The sequence below is a fragment of the Pinus tabuliformis genome, chromosome 6 (genome assembly GCF_031772625.1).
Source record: "Pinus tabuliformis cultivar Carrire ecotype Pingquan chromosome 6, CPIR1, whole genome shotgun sequence".
Lineage (NCBI taxonomy): Eukaryota > Viridiplantae > Streptophyta > Pinopsida > Pinales > Pinaceae > Pinus > Pinus tabuliformis.
The window spans coordinates 1090886662-1090902392 of NC_142292.1; the positions used below are offsets into that span (position 1 = coordinate 1090886662).

General features: G+C 36.0%; 1 pseudogene; it reads right to left on the reverse strand.

The window, feature by feature from the left end:
* Positions 1–2112: 2112 nt before the first annotated feature.
* Positions 2113–15731, reverse strand: part of LOC149262708 (methylthioribose kinase pseudogene) — a 29682-nt pseudogene continuing 16063 nt past the window's right edge.

The following is a 15731-nucleotide window of genomic DNA, read 5'->3' on the forward strand; positions in this document are numbered from 1 at the left end:
CTTTGATGGATATGTATGTTTCCATTGATGTTATGATGATGATAGTCATGATGGATGTCTCCCCTATGTTACCAACTTGCATTAGTTCTGGTTCACAATGAACTATGATGTGAATGCCTAGGTGATGTTAATGATGTTATTATGACAATGACTAACACCGAGAAACCTTGTTACTGATGATTATTGAGTAGGGCAGGAAACCACCAGAAGCACTCGCATATGATGAGTTGACAACACCTAGTTTGATGAAAATTTATATTATTTTATCTTTGAAATTCTAAGTCAATTTTGAAACCTGTTATATATGTTTTATGATGATATGTTAGTGGTTGTAGGCACATATTAGTTGTTTGGCCGAATGACTCACATATGGGTGATGGGGTTGTACAATTGGATGGAACTGTATGGGAGGGGTGGGACAGTGTCCCTGATCTCACCCATTAGCACTCCCATCATGAGTTGGGATGGAAAGGTTGAACCACCTTTGCCTTGAAGATCACGATGTCATGAGGGCAGGACCTAAAGTTGGGTCGCTCACGAGGATTTTATCGAGGGGCACGCAACAAGGCGGATTCCTTGATCCCCGACACCATTAGTCTCACTATAGCAGGCAACATGAGAGATGATAGGGTCTTTGTCGTTGCACCCATACTTTCCCCTCTTAGCCATTGAATGCTTGAAGGGAAAGTGGTGTGGCACCCTTGGAACTTCAAGGGAATTTCTTGAAGGGCACAACCAACTTGGCACCCTTGGCATCACAAATAAACTATTAGGCATGGCACCCTTGGAACTCCAAGGGAAGTTCTTGAAGGGCACGACCAAACTTGGTAGCCTTGGAATCATTAAAAATAAATAAATTAATAAATATAATCAATAAATGAAAACCAGGTAAATTCACATCAAGGGTAAATGATGTTAGAAACCGAGGTAATTAAATCAAGAATAAAACTTGGGTTAAGAGGATCATAGGAAGAAGTAAAATATTTTACCTTAAAAACTCTACCCTTCCCATATTGGAAAATATTAGGTAGATAACGTAGTTTAATTAGGTAAAAAGGAGAATGAGGGACATAAATGTAAGGATAAATATTAATCCTAAAATAGTTAAACCTAATTAAGAGAAGGGGATGGTGAATTAAAAAAAGATTAATAAAATAAATTTTAGAGAAATATAGAGAACCTCCATGTGGTAACAACCAACATAAGAATATCCATTTAAGAGATAACTTGAGTTAAATTAGGGGGTATATAGGGGATCGAATCTTGACTCATCAATTGACTTTAGTAATGAGCACAAATTAAGGAGTAAAAAAGGGGGATCAAGAGACAACGAGGAGAAGAAATAGGAATCTTCTTGAGGTGAGGAAAAATATTATTTTTAAATTAAAATTTAAGTAAATAATTTTGGAGATCCTTGATGAGAGAGTGACACATGGATAGGTGAATAATAAAACTATTGAATTATAAAAAAATAATCAATTATGCATGAAATGCCAAGTGTCACCTATAAGGACTCCTATAAAATAAGTGGCAAGCCATGGGAGAAAGGACTTTTGATTACCCTATTTTTGGATGGATGAGACTATGCCAAAGTAGTGAATACGAGCTATAGTGAGTTTGGTGAGGTAGAGAAATTTAAAGAGGGGATTCTTGAGCCAAGGTGTGCTCTCCTCTACCAGCTAATACATTCCTCCATTGTATAACCCCATTGTAGCTCAGGGGTCCGCAGGGAAGGAGAGTACCCAAGGAGTAGGCTGGGAGGTCAATCGGTGGGTCATTGCATTCGGATTAAGCACATCGACATTCACACTTGGAGGCGACCGGCAACGAAGGAAGGAAAATAGCAGCAAATCAAGTTTGAATCTCGTCTCCTGGTGAACAGTATCTGTTGTTATAGTATTATTTTGTATGACTTCATTATGGTTTTTGTTAACAACATGTAAATTAGATGATATGTTCAATAAAGAGAATTTCAAGAAAGTTTTATATATTGCTTAATGATTTTTGAGTTCCCAATGTTATTTTTATGGTTGTATTTTTAGTATTTGTCGATTTTTTTTTATAGGGTTGGTCCCTACACTTGGTATCAGAGCCATGTTGAACCATTGAGACCTATGGGCTCATGCATGCATGACTAGTTTTGTTAATATCTTCTACATGAGCTACCCAACAATTCTCCTGATCATTTTTGTAGCACCAAATCCAAGGACTGTCATGAAATAGATATTTTATATACTTTTGCGGCACGAGCAATCTAAAATCAGGATTATTATATATAACTTCTAGATAAGCATCTCCACAGTGTTCTGTGTTTGCATTCCATAAATAAATAAACTTCACTTCAAAAAGGTTCCATGTTTCTTCTATGAGTTTAACAATCCATTGTTAATAGTCCTAGCGTTGGTTCTCATAGTTTCCATGGCCATCTTGTGAGAAGAATGCAAGAATTAAATTGCCAATAACAACACCTATATCAAAACCCATTGGGCCATAAAAGGCAAATTCTGGATTTATAACTTGAGTTGAGCTGCTTGTTACCATAACCGATCCAGTATGTAAGTCTCCATGAATAAGTGCTTGTGTCTTCTCACAAAAATTCGATTTAAATTCAACAACTTCCATCTTCAATTGATTATCCTCCCGTACCGCCTTAGCATCATCATCAAGATAAGGAGAAGTCCAATGGTTGTTTGGTGCTAACATATATGGATCTGAAAATATGACTTGTTCAGTGAGCCTACACATCTCCACATTGCTACAGTATCATCTGATATGGTTGTTCAACTTTGCATAATATTCGATAGACTGAAAGCTTGCAGGTTGGAAGCACAGTTGCCTTGAAGGTCTTGATGACCTCCTTTGTGTTATTGTTGATGCATCTTCTATTTAGCATGTCTGAATTATTTTTTTAGGTCTAGCTAGGTTAACAAGTTTGCCGCATTAAAACAGATATTTGTCATGTATTACTGCATTCTTTTTTTTATTGAAAATGGTTCTATGCAAATCCTATATGAATATTCCAAAGAGAATGCAATCTCAAGAAAGGATGTTAAAAGCAAAGGTCTTAGAGAGTATTATAGCACTTCCATTTTTATCGTCTTTTTTTGGGTCTATTTTACAATATACCGTTCTATCTGCAAGATACAACTTAGTCATAGAACTTTTGCACCAAAAATAAAGAAATCCTCTCCAAAGATCACATTATATCTGCATTCACCAACAATTAACCCAGGACTGATATTTAGCAAGAATTAACTAAAAAAAATGTGACTAGCTTTAGAAAACCGATTATATAAATTTTCAATTTGAATTTTAAGGGAACTTTTTGTAAGTTTCTGATTTCGATTCCCTTCCGAATTTGAGTGTCAAATCCTCCTTAGATTTCTCTTTGCACCAGATAAAGAAAATAACCTCTAAGGCTCTCGACTAGCAGAAAAAATGAGCTCAAACCTTGCCGTCTTCACAGAAATTTTTGAGATCTAAAAAAGGTGAAACTTTATGACAAATTTGCAAATAGAAATCCCTTCAAAACCTTATCTACTCACTAAAAATCATAAGGATTAGTGCATATAAAACCCACAACAGAGAACAAGCCATAAAACCATGTGGCAAAAATATATCAGTCAAAATAAAAATAAAAAATAAAAAATTATGCCAAAATTTAATAGAATAACTCTCCTTGGAAAATTTGTTAATCGCTGCAAACATCAAAGGGTTAGCTTATGATTTTGGAAGCAAGAAATTTAGAATCCCGAGAAGCTTGCAGCAAAAATAAAAAACCCCGGATCTTAAATATGCAGTGAGAAAACTGATAAAAAAACCCTTATCAATATGAGTATAAGCCTAGTAAATTGATTTAGGTAGTGAGAACAATAGCCCCAAACCCTGTAACAAAATTCCCTTCCATTTATTGAATGGGAAGGCCCTAAATCTCAGTGCTTCTTTTGAAATCCTTTGCATCTGTAATAAAAAAAAAAAAAAAAACAACAACAACAACACCAAAACAAAAAAAACAAAAACAAAAAAACAAACATTTATCCGGAAATTATATGCCAATCTAAAACCCCTCACGTTAAACAACAATGGACTCAAGCCTTTTCAGATTTGTGGATTACCGTAAAAAATATTTTTCGGATTTCTGAGTTTGTTCCTTCAATTTTTGAATCATTTTTTCGCTAAAATGAAAAGCTGAGATTTCCAGTTTTGTTTCATCTTTCATGGATTTCTCAGTACTATTATCCTCGGTCTTCTTCACTGCAATATCACCGGTGCTTACATTGATTAATTCCTTTCGCTCAACTGGAGGTTCCACAGTCAAGGGCAGTAAATCGTTCTGCAGAAACTTCAAAACCTTGGCTCCCGTGACCCGATCAATGACTCTATCTTCGCCCCTGAATGAAATCTGCGTGATTCTTTTTGTTGCGCTTGAAGACTGTTCTCATATGCTCGGCCATCTCCATAGAAAGTCTCACTCACAATCTTCATTTTCAGGATCAAAATCCTTAACCTTGACATCAACGTCCTCCCCATACTAAATGCCATTATCAATATGGGACAAAATATATTGCATGCTGCCAAATAGAAAGGTGTCGTTATGGAGAACTGAATAAAAATAAAATAAAATGATTTAATGTGATTCTTTGCCGGAAGGGGTTTCATTGCATTACCGTTTCAGTTTTTGAGTTTACTTATATTATATTATGGTTTGTTGTATCATAATTTTAGGGTTTGAAATTATTGTATTTTTTTTTCATTTTTTTTTGGTATTAAATACATGGTATATTATGAAATCGTGCATTGAAAATTGTATTCCAATGTACATTGGATTATCAAACGTCTGGGCATTGGATTATGAAAGGGCTTTTTCTTCATATTCTTTTTGTTGTGGTTGGTTATAAGAATATAATTCTTGCTCTTGCTTTGGAATTTGCTGCTTCAGTGTTCTGCCTTATTTTCCAGGAAATAAGAAGATACTATTATCTAGTTATTTGAAATATTATTGTTAAAAAAAAATAAATTATCGTGTGTATTGTATGACCATGTAAACTGAATTTAAAACAAAATTTATAAAACAAGTATTGAAATGTGACTTATGAAACACATATTGAATTATTAAACATATCCATTGTTTTATAAAAGTGTACCTATTAACATTCTCAAAGTGTATTGGTTTCTGAAATGTATGCACTCTCCAGTCCCTTGACTTGTTAGAGACAACCTTGTCAGATAGAGCCTGCTTCTGGTTTAGCCACAATGGAGGAATAAATGGCAGGGTTTAAACAAAAGAGTGATTTAATGTGATTCTTTTCCATAGAGTAATATGTAGGGTTCCAGTTTTTGAGTTTTTCTTTCCACGTTTTGAGTTTATTTATAGTAAGATTTCTTTTTGTTAATATTTAATAAAAGTTCAAAGAAATCAACTGAAAACTACTATTTCTAGATTGGATTTTGTTGAAATAAATAGTTTGTTGTTGTTTCTCTTTTATTTATATTTCATAACAACTTTAAGGATAAAAAATTGAATAGGTTAAAGTCCAAGAAATTTCCAAGAAAAAAAAAAAATGAAATTTTGAGTTGCATTGATTGCCTCAGCGTAGTAAATTTTTACAAAAAGAGTTTGTTGCATTCAAGAAAACAAAAAAACAACCATGTTAAAGTAAAACAGGTAAACAATTATCATATCTCTTATTGAAAAAATATTTTGCATAAATAATGGTGGGCAATAACTATCGGTAAAAATGCTTCTTTACCTAAATGTAAATAATATCTCAAATAGCTCTTGCACTATTCTAGTCATTTATGTTTCATGGTAGAATCATTACATTTTTTTAATTATTTAATTATTTTTCCATATAAATAATGGAATTTATTATTATATATTATTTCATTATTAATACTTGTTCTTAGATATCTTATATACTAAGGTATAACATTGTGTCATACCATACACTTTTAGCTATATAAGAAATTATATATAAATAACCATTAATGTAAGCCCAAATTAATTATTATTTCGAATTGGTATCCCTATCATACATGCACATAATATAATAATTACCACCATACACTTTTAGCTGTATAAGAAATTATATATAAAGAACCATTAATGTAAGCCCAAATTAATTATTATTTCGAATTGGTATCCCTATCATACATGCACGTAACATAATAATTACCCTATTCTAGTGGTATGCTATATAACACAATATTTACCTATGCTTATTATTATTAGGGTTTTTGGTACTTCCAATATTGAAATCATAAAACATTAGAAACTTATTCTCTCTCTCTTTTTACTAAGGACATTCTCAGTTTATGTTATGATAATGCACCAACCACCTCTACCATTTACATGACATGATGTGGTCTAAGCATACTATTTGAGTAGATTGATGGTATGAGTTTTGTCATTTTAATAGATCTAGGAGCTATTGATTCCTTTATTTCTCTAAATGCATTATCAAGGACTAAACATAAAGCAATTGCACAATATGAATTTAGACATGTAGAAATGGCATGTGGTATGAAAAGAAATGTAGGAAGGATGGTAAAGGATTGTGAAGTGGACCTGGGTGTATGTAAGACCAAGGTATCTTTGTACTCTACAATTTTAGGAGTGTATGACATAGTTATAGGAATGGATTGGTTGGAACGACATGAACCACTCCTAGACTAAAAATACAAGATTCTACATTTCACAGACGATGATGGCCAAAGAAAATGATTAAGGGGAAAGAACCGAGGAGTGTCCCTGAGGTTCATCTCCTCCATACAACTAATGAAATATAGGTGAAAGGGATGTCAAATGTTCTCGGTGTTAGCTCTAAACGATAAGGGTGATTATGAAAACCTTGATAAAAATCCATTTCTTGTTGAATTTAAGGATGTATTTCCTAAAGAACTACCCAGGCTACCCCCAAAAAGGGAAATTGATTTCACCATCGACCTTAAACCAGGCACTGAGCCTATTGCAAAGGCACCCTATTGTATGTTGGCTCCAGAACTAAAGGAATTGCAGATCCAATTAAAGGAAATGTTGGACTTGGGGTTCATACAACCTAGCATATCTCCGTGGGGAGCCCCTGTGATTTTCGTTAAGAAGAAGGATGGGTCTTGGCGACTGTGCATTGACTACCGCCAGTTGAACAAAGTGACGATAAAAAAATCAATACCCTCTGCCAAGGATAGATGACTTGTTGATCAAATGAGGGGGGCAACTGTGTTTTCAAAGATAGATCTGAGGTCGGGATATCATCAGTTGAGAATCAAGGAAGAAGATATCTCAAAGACAACCTTTAAGACAAGATTTGGACAATATGAATTTGTAGTTTTACCCTTTGGACTGAAAATGCCCCGGGTGTTTTCATGAGTTTGATGAACGAAATATTTTGGGATTAATTAGACAAGTTTATACAAGTCTTTATCGATGACATTTTGATCTACTCAAAGACCCCAGAAGAGCATGACAAACACTTGAGGATAGTTCTACAATGTCTTAGAGAAAACCAATTATACGGGAAGTTGTTAAAGTGTTCCTTTTACCAAACCGATATTCACTATCTTGGGCACATTATCTCTGGGGATGGTATCGCATTAGACTCGGTAGAGATCGAGGCCATCATGGAATGGCCAACACCAACCAATTTTCATGAAATACGAATTTTCAAGGGCATGGCAGAGTATTATCATAGATTTATTGAAGGGTTTTCGAAGATAGCGAGCGCCATTACCAAGCTCCAAAAAAAAAAAGAAACAAGAAATTCATTTGGACTGAAAAATGTGAAGAGGCATTCCAAAGGTTAAAGGTGTTATTAACGACAACACCAATTTTGAAGGTGTTGGATATGGAACAAGAATTTTTGGTTTGCACTGATGCCTCCAAGGAAGGGCTGGGTTGTGTGTTGATGCAAGAAGGAAGAGTAATAGCCTATGCATCAAGGAAACTTAGAACCCACGAAGAAAACTACACAACCCATGATTTAGAAATGGCAGCAATTGTTTATGAACTAAATATTTGGAGACACTACCTTCTAGGAAGGAAGTTTGATCTTAGGATTGACCATTGTGGGCTACAACACATATTCACTGAAGACCACTTAAATGCAAGACAAAGATGATGGTCTGAGCTAATTAGTGAATATGATTTTGATATCACTTACATAAAAGGAACGGTAAATAGGGTGGTTGATGCTTTAAGTAGGAGGCATTTTTCAGTGATTCCCTTAAAGATTTACAATTTAAAGACACCTGGTACCAGGAGGTTAGCAAAATTTTGAGGGAGGATGAGATGAGGGTCCCAAAATATGAAGAATAATCCCTTGATAATGATGGGCTACTACGATTTTAGGGAAGGATATATGTACCACCGAATGAAGATATATGCCAGTTAATCTTGAATGAAGCACATCACATAGTATACATGGCACACCCTGGTGTTAAGAAGATGAGTGCAGACCTGAAACCACTCTTCTTTTGGAAAGGGATGAAGAAGGACATCGTAAACTTGGTAGCAATATGCTTAGAGTGTCAACGAGTAAAAGTTGAACACAGACATCCAACAGGATTATTGCAACCCCATGAGATACCAAAATCAAAATGGGAAGTTATATCAATGGACTTCATTGTGGGACTACCAATGACCTCAAGAAGACATGATTCCATATTTGTAGTGGTGGACACGTTGACCAAGAGAGCCCATTTCATACCAGTTAAGACTACATATAAGGCATCAGAAATAGCCAGAGCTTTTATTGATGAGATTATGAGATTGCATGGAGTGCCTAGGAAGATCATATCTGATAGGGGAGCAGTGTTTACAGGAAGGTTTTGGACCAGTTTCCAAGAAGCCTTGGGAACCCAGTTGAACTTCAGCACTACTTATCACCTTGAGACAGATGGAAAGATAGAAAGGACTAATCAAATCCTCAAAGACATGCTTCGGATGTATGTGATGGACCAACAAAAGAGATGGGAAGAGTTTTTACCCCTCGTGGAATTTGCTTACAATTATAGTTATCAGAGTTCCATCAAGATGGCGCCATTTGCATTCTTATACGGAAGACCTTGCAGAACACCTCTCAGTTGGGACCGACTAGAGGACCGAGCATTAGTGGACCAGGTTAAGGTCCAGTGGGACAATTATAGTCCCATTTCAGCTACTTGGGAGGACGCCAAGGAGATGCATCATTGTTTTCCTTACCTATTCCAAGGACTTCAAGATGAAGTCTAGTATTAAGAGGGGGTGTATGTAGTGCCCCACTCTAGTCGACTAACATTGATATGACATTAACATTTATTTAGCCCTAAGACCCACACTTTATTCTTTGAGGACCTTAGGTTGAGGATCCAGACACATGACTCTATTATTAGTGGTTGTGATGTTTATGTATGTTCTCTATTGAATTTATGATGATGATAGCAGTAAAGGATATGTATGCTCTCTATTGATATCATGATGATGATAGATTTTATGGATAGGTATGTTTTCTATTAATGTTACGATGTTGATAGCTTTGATGGATATGTATGTTTCCATTGATGTTATGATGATGATAGCCATGATGGATGTGTCCCCTATGTTACCTACTTGCATTAGTTCTGGTTCACAATGAACTATGATGTGAATGACTAGGTGATGTTAATGATGCTATTATGACAATGACTAACACCGAGAAACCTTGTTACTGATGATTATTGAGTATGGCAGGAAACCACCAGAGGCACTCACATATGATGAGTTGACAACACCTGGTTTGATGAAAATTTATATTATTTTATCTTTGAAATTCTAAGTCAATTTTGAAACCTGCTATATATGTTTTCTGATGATATGTTAGTGGTTGCAGGCACATATTAGTTTCTTGGCCGAATGACTCACATATGGGTGATGGGGTTGTACAATTGGATGGAACTGCATGGGAGGGGTGGGACAGTGTCCCTGATCTCACCCATTAGCACTCCCGCCGTGACTTGGGCTGGAAAGGTTGAACCACCTTTGCCTTGAAGATCACGATGTCATGAGGGCAGGACCCAAAGTTGGGTTGCTCATGAGGATTTTATCGGGGGGGGGGGGCGCATCAAGGCGGATTCCTTGATCCTCAACACCATTAGTCTCACTATATCAGGCAACATAAGAGATGATAGGGTCTCTGTCGTTGCACCTATACTTTCCCCTCGTAGCCACTGAATGCTTGAAGGGCAAGTGGCATGGCACCCTTGGAACTTCAAGGGAATTTCTTGAATGGCATGACCAACTTGGAACCCATGGCATCACAAATAAAATGTTAGGCATGGCACCCTTGGAACTCCAAGGGAAGTTCTTGAATGGAACGACCAAACTTGGTAGCCTTGGAATCATTAAAAATAAATAAATTAATAAATATAATCAAGAAATGAAAACCAGGTAAATTCACATCAAGGGTAAATGATGTTAGAAACCGAGGTAATTAAATCAAGAATAAAACTTGGGTTAAGAGGATCATAGGAAGAAGTAAAATATTTTACCTTAAAAACTCTACCCTTCCCATGTTGGAAAATATTACGTAGATAATGTAGTTTAATTAGGTAAAAAGGGGAATGAGGGAAATAAATGTAAGGATAAATATTAATCCTAAAACAATTAAACCTAATTAAGAGAAGGAGATGGTGAATTAAAATAAGATTAATAAATTAAATTTTAGAGAAATATAGAGAACCTCCATGTGGAAACAACCAACATAATAATATCCATCTAAGAGATAACTTGAGTTAAATTAGGGAGTAGATAGGGGATCAAATCTTGACTCATCAATTGACTTTAGTAATGAACACAAATTAAGGAGTAAAAAAGGGGGATCAAGAGACAACTAGGAGAAGAAATAGGAATCTTCTTGAGGTGAGGAAAAATATTATTTTTAAATTAAAATTTAAGTAAATAATTTTGGAGATCCTTGATGAGAGAGTGACACATGGGTGGGTGAATAATCAAACTATTGAATTATAAAAAAATAATCAATTATGCATGAAATGCCAAGTGTCACCTATGAGGACTCCTATAAAAGAAGGGGCAAGCCATGGGAGAAAGGACTTTTGATTACCCTATTTTTGGATGGATGAGACTATGTCAGAGTAGTGACTATGAGCTATAGTGAGTTTGGTGAGGTAGAGAACTTTAGAGAGGGGACTCTTGAGCCAAGGTGTGCTCTCCTCTACCAGCTAATACATTCCTCCATTGTACAACCCCATTGCAGCGCGGGGGTCCGCGGGGAAGGAGAGTACCCAAGAAGTAGGCTGGGAGGTCAACCGGTGGGTCATTGCATTCGGATTAAGCACATCGACATTCACACTTGGAGGCGACCGACAACGAAGGAAGGAAAATAGCAGCAAGTCAAGTTTGAATCTCGTCTCCTGGTGAATGGTATCTGTTGTTATAGTATTCTTTTGTATGACTTCATTATGGTTTTAGTTAACAACATGTAAATTAGATGATATGTTCAATAAAGAGAATTTCAAGAAAGTTTTATATATTGTTTAATGATTTTTGAGTTCCCAATGTTATTTTTATGGTTGTATTTTTAGTGTTTGTCAATGTTTTTTTATAGGGTTGGTCCCTACACCTTCACCATATTGGCAAAGATTGGAGACAATGCTTTTCGTCTTGACTTTCCCACTTATATGCAAATGTACTCAGTAGTGAATGTTGAAAACCTGAAGCTTTATGAACCTCCATTGATTATGGACACCGAAGAGGTTGCACAGATTCCTACAGTGGACGATTTTTCACGAGAGTATCTAGACAAGTTTCCAAAATATATCATACTCGACAGGAAAACCAGAACTTCACGATGGGGAGGATTGATCTAGTTGGATCTCTAAAAAAAATACCAATGGCATGGTAAGAAGGCTCAAAACTCAAAGTGGCAGAATTTGGGTTGACTTAGCATCGAATCAAAGTGCTCATCATCATGATTCCAATGGTGTGAACGGCACTCAAATCCGAGTTCATAAGAAGAAGTTAGAGCAAGTCAAAGATCAAGTTTGACTTGGACAGGTGGTAGGAGGAAGTGATGTCGAAAAACTCTCAGTGAATGGGGAAGCGCCAAGTGGTAGGCCACCATTGGTCCCGCATATCGCAGATCGCAGAAGGAAGAGGTCGTGGCTTAAGAAAATCGGCCCCAGCACTACCGAGTTGCGATTTGCGATATCACAATCACAGATCGGAGGCGGTCGGAGTTAAAGAATCAACCCTAGAGCAAGCCAGGTTGTGATGCAATACATCGCAATCGCATATCGCAAGGAAGGAAGAGTTGAGGAATCGGCCCCAAAAGAGTCAGGTTGCGATGTGATATATCGCAATCGCAGTTCGCAAAGGGGAGAAGTCATATGGAGTACCAACCTCGGTTCCTGCCGATTGCGATTTGCGATGAGGCTTCAGGACCCGATATATTATGTACTGTGTTAATAGCCCGTCAATTCCGCTATTATCACAGGGCACTGGTTGTAAATGCTTGGGTTTGTACGCCAATGGGAAACGTCGATATTAAAATCCATCGGGTTAAATGTGTGGTTAAAGAAGTTTTTTCCATGTTTGAAAGGTTTGTTTCCGCGTACTATGTAGGACCCAAGATTCTCTGCCCGAAACAAACCCGCCTGCTAATACTTGTCATCTGTTTGGAACTACCCGAAATTGAGGAGTTAGCCACCAAGTATATATATTGGACTATCATCATAGGAAAAGGGGGAGACTGGCATAGTTCAGAAACCATTGAACAACAGTAACCTGACCTGGAAGCAGGCCAGAACCTCGCCTTGAGTAGTAGGGAGGTTCTGAGAGGGAGCAGAAGTTTTATTTCTCCAAATTGGGTGTTAGGATAGGCGATTCTACATGATTTTTCACCAGGATTCAGTGGTACTATCTGTTTCTGAAGCTAGGCTCTCCATTCTTCATCCATCTTCCAACTTAGAGGTATAAGGATTGTAAATGATTGTTGCTTGTACTTTTATCTCTTTTTATGCCACTTAATGAAAGAAGGTCTCCCCACTATTGAGCAGGGCCTAGAGACGTAGTCCAAATTGGATGAAATCTGTAATCAAATCGTTTTGTCACGGTTTCATGCTTATATTGTTATTTCCACATTGTTTTATGTGCTTTTAAGTTCCATGGTTAATAGGATCTATTTCATGTAATTTTGATGTATCTATAAGTAAAATATCTTAGATCATAATAGGTGCATAATTCCTGGGGTAGGATTTAGGAGATTGAATTCAGTGCTTGTTGCATACATCCTTGGAGGTCATAGCATAAAATTATTATCCATCCAAGCATGAAAAATCATGGGACTTAAATTTAGGTTGAAGGAGTCTCTTATGAGCATATCAAAATTATATTTCGTTTGTAGGTTGTAGTAGTTGGTTGTAGGGGACTAGATCTATTCTTTTAGGGGTTGAATCTATATTGTTTGTAGGTTGGATAACATGAAAAAATCTAGAGGACGAGTTGGCTGTGGAAGGGGTCGAATTATAGCTTTGAAATCAAGTTCCTATAGCAATAACTTAAATTGTGCAGATCAAATACATCTCTTTGAGACTAAGTTGAAGGGTTTATATATGTTGTTGCATATACCCAATGTTATTATGTGAAGTGGAGGCCAAGTATTCAATATCCTTGCTGCAATCATGCTCCTAGTTTGCTCCAACCACATTAATATCGTTCTTTGGAAATAATGGTTTGGGGATTTCATCGCCATGATCAATGATCCAATTGGATGTTGGATAAAAATATTTCGTTTCAATGACCTCATATCCAAGATTCCCTGGAACTCATTGTGCAAAATTCCAAAACGTTAGTGCAAAACACTCCTCCAAATCATATTCAAAGAAATGTGACAAAGTCAATGTTCCACAGGGACACCTCCACCAAGGTGGGGGACACACTTCCTCGCTTCCCCAAGCTCCTGGGATGAGGAAACATTTTGCCATGTCCCCTTTCTTGAGGAAACTCAAGAAAACTTTGGGGGGGGGGGGGGGGTGTTCTGGTGACGAAAAGCATCCCCCCCGTGCCCCTCCAAATTTTTTTGCTAATAACAATTAAAACAATAAAAAATAACAAATTTTGATAAAATTAAAAAAAATAATAAATAAAAAATAAAAATTAAAGGATAAATTAAAACTTTAAAACATAAGCATTCATATTCCTAATTAATTTATCAATAACCCTATGATTTTACCTTTTCTCCCAACATTTTCCTTATACTACCGCTCAACATTTTACCTTGCCGCCTGAGATTTTCCTGTTGTCGTCCCTCAACATTTTCCATTTGCAATTTAGTGTGATTCGGATTTATCATTGACTGGGGCCTAAAACATTTGGAGTTGTGATTTTTGTTTTGTGACTTGGAGCTGCCAGATTGGCGTTGTGATTTTCATTTTGTGACTTGGAGCCACCGGATTGGAGCTGCGATTTATTATTTAGTACTTTTTGAGATATTTACTAGTATTTCACTACTTTCTATGTTTATTTTTAGTTTAGTATTCTATGGCTATTATAGACTTCAGCATAATGCCATTTTCATATGATGAATTTACTTTTGATATGCATTGTGTAATTCCAATTTTCAAATGATTAATTTAATTTATATGTACCTTGCATAATAGTAATGCCCCTTGCAAGATGATGAATTTAGATGGAACATTGCATAATGTCAAATGATGGATTCAATATAGTAATTTAGTTTTAGATTTTCAATTTTACATTGATGATTGCTGAAAAGTCAAATGATAATTATGATTCATAATAGTCTAATATGAAATAATAATCGTATTTAGATGTACATTTCATAACTATTAAGATTTAATATTTACTAACATAGTTATTGACATATTGTTGGGATTTTATTTTTTATTTTTATATATTAAATTTTTAATAATTTTATAATTTTTATGACTCTAACGTCCCCCCCTGTTTCCCCTGAAATTTCCCTAAAATTTGGGGTTGCTTATATACTTCCCCCTTGTGTGTATCCCCTCTCTCGCGTTTCCCCATCCCAGAAACTCTGTGGAACATTGGAAAAAGTGGGGTGGTTGGCCTTTACATACTTTCACAGGATAAGGTCATTGTCTGACCTAGGTTGACCCATCAAATCCAGTGAGTCTGACTAAGACTTGGTGGTTCTAACTTAGTCATGCCTAAACTGACCCATTTTGAAATATCCCTTAGTATTATTTTCACTAAAATATTAGGGAATTTGCTTCAAAAAATTATATCATGAATTTCTATTCCAAAGACACCATAAAAATTATACAATTTCACATGCTAGAAATTGCCAGAAAAAATAAATTAAACTTGCAATGTAAAACCCAAAAATAAAATAAAATGTTGCAACTCTGACAATCTTTTATTATTGGAATTCTTTGGAGGAAATTTACATGAATACTTTGAAGCAAAACTTAGGGATTTCACTCCTAAAAATGCTTGCACCCGACCTTCATGACAATTCAACTTCATTTGGTATTTCGAACCCACTGCTATAGGAAATTGTGACCCTCCTTTATAATGTAATTCGGCCCTTTGAGGCAACTATTAATTCGAAACTTCTTGATAACGCAATTTTACCCAAAAATTATAATCAATTTCACCCTCATCTTGAAACACAAACTTGTCCTCTGGGAAATTGGGTAAGTGGAGATTAATTCATCTGTGATAAGAGTAAGTCGTTATCTTCATAAAAATCAACAACTCGCACCAGCAACTTGTC